Genomic DNA, 6,909 nt, shown 5'->3' with positions numbered 1-6,909 from the left:
GCCGTGCTTGTGCTGGCGGTGACCATGGCTGCCTGCTCCTTTGGTTCACGATGTCCCCGCCGAAGGCGGCGTACTTTAAAGTACTGCAGCTCGAGCGCACAAGGTGCGCGGGGAATTGTTAGCGGCGCCGTGGTTGTGCTGGCGGTGACCATGGCTGCCTGCTCCTTTGGTTCACGATGTCCCCGCCGAAGGCGGCGTACTTTAAAGTACTGCAGCTCGAGCGCACAAGGTGCGCGGGGAATTGTTAGCGGCGCCGTGCTTGTGCTGGCGGTGACCATGGCTGCCTGCTCCTTTGGTTCACGATGTCCCCGCCGAAGGCGGCGTACTTTAAAGTACTGCAGCTCGAGCGCACAAGGTGCGCGTGGAATTGTTAGCGGCGCCGTGGTTGTGCTGGCGGTGACCATGGCTGCCTGCTCCTTTGGTTCACGATGTCCCCGCCGAAGGCGGCGTACTTTAAAGTACTGCAGCTCGAGCGCACAAGGTGCGCGGGGAATTGTTAGCGGCGCCGTGCTTGTGCTGGCGGTGACCATGGCTGCCTGCTCCTTTGGTTCACGATGTCCCCGCCGAAGGCGGCGTACTTTAAAGTACTGCAGCTCGAGCGCACAAGGTGCGCGTGGAATTGTTAGCGGCGCCGTGGTTGTGCTGGCGGTGACCATGGCTGCCTGCTCCTTTGGTTCACGATGTCCCCGCCGAAGGCGGCGTACTTTAAAGTACTGCAGCTCGAGCGCACAAGGTGCGCGGGGAATTGTTAGCGGCGCCGTCGTTGTGCTGGCGGTGACCATGGCTGCCTGCTCCTTTGGTTCACGATGTCCCCGCCGAAGGCGGCGTACTTTAAAGTGCTGCAGCTCGAGCGCACCATGTGCGTGGGGAATTGTTAGCGGGGGCGTCGTTGTGCTGGGGGCTGACTGTCCCTAGTGGGTATAGGATAATGTTAATGTACGGGGATCGCTGGGCGGCACGGACTTGGAGGGCCGAAAAGGCCTGTTTCCGGCTGTATGTGTATGATATGATATGATATGATGCCTGCCTGCTCATTTGGTTCATGATGTCCACGCGGCAGGCGGAATATTTTAAAAGCACTGTTCTGTACGAAGTGCACAATGTCCGTTGGGGAAATGCAGCTGGGGGTCGGTCGACCGGCTGACGACGCCTGCCTGCCGATTTGGTTCACGATGTCCCCGCCGAAGGCGGCATACTTGAAAGTACCGCCGTTCGCGGCGCGCAATTTGCGGGGGGAGGAATTGTTAGTGCACGTCTGTGTGCTAGGTGACGATGCTTGCCGACTTGGTTCATGCCGTCCACGCCGAAGACGGCGCCGTTTAAAGTACTGCCGCTCGAGGTGCACAATTTGCGGGGGAATTGTTAATGGGCGTCGGCGTGCTGGGTGACGATGTGGAGATGTGGAACGCCGAGCCAGATCTATCTTATTTGTTTGCTTGGCCCACTGGACTTTGCGTGGGCTTTGCAACACTGTGTGCTAGGTTAAATCACGGCCAATAGAGTGAGTGTTTTTAATGATCCTGATCTGATAAGGGGACTAGAGGTAAAAGAGCCGTTAGGAGGCAGTGATCACAACACGATAAGTTTTACTCTGCAAATGGAAAGGTAGAAGGGAAAATCGGAAGTGTCTGTATTACAGTATAGCAAAGGGGATTACAGAGGCATGAGGCGGGAGCTGGCCAAAATTGACTGGAAGGAGGCCCTAGCAGGGAAGACGGTAGAACAGCAATGGCAGGTATTCCAGGGAATAATGCAGAGGTTGCAGGATCAATTTATTCCAAAGAGGTGGAAAGACTCTAAGGGGAGTAAGAGACACCTGTGGCTGACAAGGGAAGTCAGGGACAGCATAAAAATTAAGGAGAGGAGGTATAACATAGCAAAGAAGAGTGGGAAGACAGAGGATTGGGACTCTTTTAAAGAGCAACAAAAGTTAACTAAAGAGGCAATGCGGGGAGAAAAGATGAGGTGCGAGGGTAAACTAGCCAATAATATAAAGGAGGATAGCAAAAGTTTTTTTAGGTACGTGAAGAGGAAAAAAATAGTCAAGGCAAATGTGGGTCCCTTGAAGACAGAAACGGGGGAATTTATTATGGGGAACAAAGAAATGGCAGACGAGTTAAACCGTTACTTTGGGTCTGTCTTCACTGAGGAAGATACACACAATCTCCCAAATGTTCTAGGGGCCGGAGAACCTAGGGTGATGGAGGAACTGAAGGAAATCCACATTAGGCAGGAAATGGTTTTGGGTAGACTGATGGGACTGAAGGCTGATAAATCCCCAGGGCCTGATGGTCTGCATCCCAGGGTACCTAAGGAGGTGGCTCTAGAAATAGTGGAAGCATTGGAGATCATTTTTCAATGTTCTATATAGATTCAGGATCAGTTCCTGTGGATTGGAGGATAGCAAATGTTATCCCACTTTTTAAGAAGGGAGGGAGAGAGAAAACGGGTAATTATAGACCAGTTAGTCTGACATCAGTGGTGGGGAAGATGCTGGAGTCAATTAGAAAAGACGAAATTGCTGAGCATTTGGATAGCAGTAACAGGATCATTGCGAGTCAGCATGGATTTACGAAGGGGAAATCATGCTTGACAAATCTACTGGAATGTTTTGAGGATGTAACTAGGAAAATTGACAGGGGAGAGTCAGTGGACGTGGTGTACCTCGACTTTCAGAAAGCCTTCGACAAGCTCCCACATAGGAGATTAGTGGGCAAAATTAGGGCACGTGGTATTGGGGGTAGGGTACTGACATGGATAGAAAATTGGTTGACAGACGGAAAGCAAAGAGTGGGTATAAATGGGTCCCTCTCGGAATGGCAGGCAGTGACCAGTGGGGTACCGCAAGGTTCGGTGCTGGGACCCCAGCTATTTACGATATGCATTAATGACTTAGACGGAGGGATTAAAAGTACCATTAGCAAATTTGCAGATGATACTAAGCTGGAGGGTAGTGTGAATTGTGAGGAAGATGCAATAAGGCTGCAGGATGACTTGGACAGGTTGTGTGAGTGGGCGGATACATGGCAGATGCAGTTTAATGTAGATAAGTGCGAGGTTATTCACTTTGGAAGTAAGAGTAGAAAGGCAGATTATTGTCTGAATGGTGTCAAGTTAGGAGGAGGGGGAGTTCAACGAGATCTGGATGTCCTAGTGCATCAGTCAATGAAAGGAAGCATGCAGGTACAGCAGGCAGTGAAGAAAGCCAATGGAATGTTGGCCTTCGTAACCAGAGGAGTTGAGTATAGGAGCAAAGAGGTCCTTCTACAGTTGTAGCGGGCCCTGGTGAGACCGCACCTGGAGTACTGTGTGCAGTTTTGGTCTCCAAATTTGAGGAAGGATATTCTTGCTATGGAGGGCGTGCAGCGTAGGTTCACTAGGTTAATTCCCGGAATGGCGGGACGGTCGTATGTTGAAAGGCTGGAGCGATTGGGCTTGTATACACTGGTATTTAGAAGAATGAGGGGGGATCTTATTGAAACATATACGATAATTAGGGGATTGGACACATTAGAGGCAGGAAACATGTTCCCAATGTTGGGGGAGTCCAGAACAAGGGGCCACCGTTTAAGAATAAGGGGTAGGCCATTTAGAACGGAGATGAGGAAGAACCTTTTCAGTCAGAGAGTGGTGAAGGTGTGGAATTCTCTGCCTCAGAAGGCAGTGGAGGCCAGTTCGTTGGATGCTTTCAAGAGAGAGCTGGATAGAGCTCTTAAGGATAACGGAGTGAGGGGGTATGGGGAGAAGGCAGGAACGGGGTACTGATTGAGAGTGATCAGCCATGATCGCATTGAATGGCGGTGCTGGCTCGAAGGGCTGAATGGCCGACTCCTGCACCTATTGTCTATTGTCTATTGTCTATAATCAACCACTTTATTTTGCCCGTCTTTGTGACTCCTCTTTGACACGTCGATCACCGCTGAGGCTGTTTTACCTGTTTCCCCTATGTACCGTAAGGTACACTCCTTACATTGAACTGCATACACCCCATTATTTCGCTCACGGGTTATCCTCTGTGCTATCCAGTCTCTCCTGTCACCCTGTTCTATGTTTTTGTCTATTACCCAGTGGGAGCAGGCCCCATATTGACATTAATTTGTAACCCTACTGCTCCCCTCGTCTGCTGGTTTTATCACCATCTCATGTTTATCCCTCAGCTCTGCCGTGGTCTCCCTCTCTTTTTTTCTGGTGAGGTTCGGCCTATCCTTTGTCATGGGCATATCCCAGGCTGTTTTAGTAACGTTCTTTTAAAACGTGTCGTGTTTGTTTGGCTTTACCCACGTTCCAGCATTAGAGGCCAATTTTTGCAATGTTTCCTGGGTGGGATTTGCCGGTTTTACAAATGGTGTCACTATCTCACCCTGCTTCCTGATACCCTTATGGGGTCGGCTCTGTTCTTGCAGAACCCTCGGGTGGTGCAGAGTCTGGGCCTTGTTATCAATATCTTGCCCTGCTTCCCGATACCCTTGCGGGTTCGGCTCTGTTCTTGCAGATCCCTCAGGTGGTGCAGAGTCTGGGCGGCATCGTCACCCAGCACACCGACGCCCACTGAAAATTACCCACGCACAGTGCGCGCCTGGAGCGGCAGTAGTTCAAACTACCCCTACCCCTACCCCTACCCCTACCGCTACCCCTACCCCTACCCCTACCCCTAACCCTAACCCTAACCCTAACCCTAACCCTAACCCTAACCCTAACCCTAACCCTAACCCTAACCCTAACCCTAACCCTAACCCTAACCCTAACCCTAACCCTAACCCTAACCCTAACCCTGACCCTAATGCAGGCAGAGTTATTTATAAAGTGGCCCAGACTCTGCACCACCTGAGGGTTTTGTAACAGAACCAACCCCATAAGGGTTTCAGGAAGCAGGGCAAGATATTGATAACAAGGCGCAGACTCTGCACCACCTCAGGGTTCTGCAAGAACAGAGCCGACCCCATAAGGGCATCAGGAATCAGGGCAAGATATTGATAAAATGGCCCAGACTCTGCACCACCTGAGGGTTCTGCAAGAACAGAGCCGACCCCATAAGGGCATCAGGAAGCAGGGCAAGATATTGGTAACAAGGCCCACGGGGAAGGCGGCATACTTTGGGGTTATTTTGTAGTGAGTTTTGAAGGCATGTGCTAGTGTTACGCATACCGAGGGCGCGCAAAGTTCGGCGCGCCCGGGCCAAAACGCCTCTGCTGGCCGCGGCCGAGTCGGCCGACGGATTGCCACGGACTTGCTTGACGACCTGTCACTCTCCGTGCATCGGTTGCACGCCCGGTTCGTCCTTTCCATTTGTTTCATGATGTACACGCGGCAGGCGGAATATTTTAAAAGCACTGTTCTGTTCGAAGTGCACAATGGCCGTTGGGGCAATGCAACTGGGGGTCGGTCGACCGGCTGACGACGCCTGCCTGCCGATTTGGTTCACGATGTCCCCGCCGAAGGCGGCATACTTGAAAGTACTGCCGTTCGCGGCGCGCAATTTGCAGGGGGGAGGAATTGTTAGTGGACGTCTGTGTGCTGGGTGACGATGCTTGCCGACTTGGTTCATGCCGTCCACGCCGAAGACGGCGCCGTTTAAAGTACTGCCGCTCGAGGTGCACAATTTGCGGGGGAATTGTTATTGGGCGTCGGCGTGCTGGGTGACGATGTGGAGATGAGGAACGCCGAGCCAGATCTATCTTATTTGTTTGCTTGGGCCACTGGACTTTGCATGGGCTTTGCATCATTGTGTGCTACGTTAAATCACGGCCAATTGAGTGAGTATTTTTTATTCAACCACTCTATTTTGCCCGTCTTTGTGACTCCTCTATGACACGCCGATCACCGCTGACGTGTTAATCTGCGTGTTAGGTATCTCGGGGGTCAGTTGGACGGACAGATGTGTAAGGGTTTTGTTCGGAAGGATCGTTGAGTGTAAACGGTGAACGGGGGTTAAAGGCCCTGAGGTTTCAATCCTCTAAAGAATGTAAAAGGTCTGACGCGTTAGCTAGCAGCTAATGAGGTGAACCTAGCAGCTAATGAGGCTCTCTCTCTCTCACGGCCCCGGGACTCCCTCCCTCCCTCCTCCCTCTTGGAACCCTCCCTGCGTGGGGGGGGGGCACGAAGAAAAAGAGGGTATAAGAAGAATCCAGTGGAAGGAGTAGGGACTGGGGGCGAGGTCAGACAGCCTATCCGGCTAATAAAGCATCATGAGGTTAGGTATAAACTCTGATGACTGCATAAACTCGCCCCTAATGGGGGGGGGGGGGGCACTCTCTCCCCCACCCCTCTCTCCCCAGTGCCACTCCCTCCGACCCCCCCCCCACTCTCTTCGTGTCGCTGGGCCCGCCCGGCACGGCCCCGAGGATCACTCCCCGCGCGGCAACGGGACACCGGGTCGCCGGGCCCGCAGGGTCGTCAGTCGGGCGGGGGGGGGGGAGGGTGGCCATGCCAGCAGCAGGAGAGGTTTCCAACGAACCCGCGACCGCAGCAGGACCGCCCTCGGCAGACATTTGGACCCAGCGGGTCCGTTCGGGATGGTTGCCGGGCCCGCAGCAGAGGTTTCCTTCCACCCAACGGGGGGGGGGGGGGGGGGGGGGGCGGGGCTGCCCATCTTCCCGCTCGAAGCAACGGCCTCACCCTAACGGCCTCACCCTAACAACCCTCACCCTGACCCTAAACCGCTCGGTTCATGACTTCTCTCCGTTTGGTTCATGAATTCGCCATTTAGTTCACGACTTCTCCTGTTGGTTCCTGACTTCTACCTCGTGGTTCGTGATTCCGGCGGGTAGGTGGGGTGCCCGGATACTCTCGGCGAAAGGTGTTCAAGTGGCAACGGCGGTCCCGTAGATAAGACGGGTTCGGATGCTCGAGCGTGTCGAGTAAGCGCCGGATCGGCGCCGGGCGCCCCCGGCCGGCTGGCTTGCCCCCCCC

Source organism: Rhinoraja longicauda, unplaced genomic scaffold (genome assembly GCF_053455715.1).
Source record: "Rhinoraja longicauda isolate Sanriku21f unplaced genomic scaffold, sRhiLon1.1 Scf000544, whole genome shotgun sequence".
Lineage (NCBI taxonomy): Eukaryota > Metazoa > Chordata > Chondrichthyes > Rajiformes > Arhynchobatidae > Rhinoraja > Rhinoraja longicauda.
Note: the sequence above shows the minus strand (reverse complement) of the source record.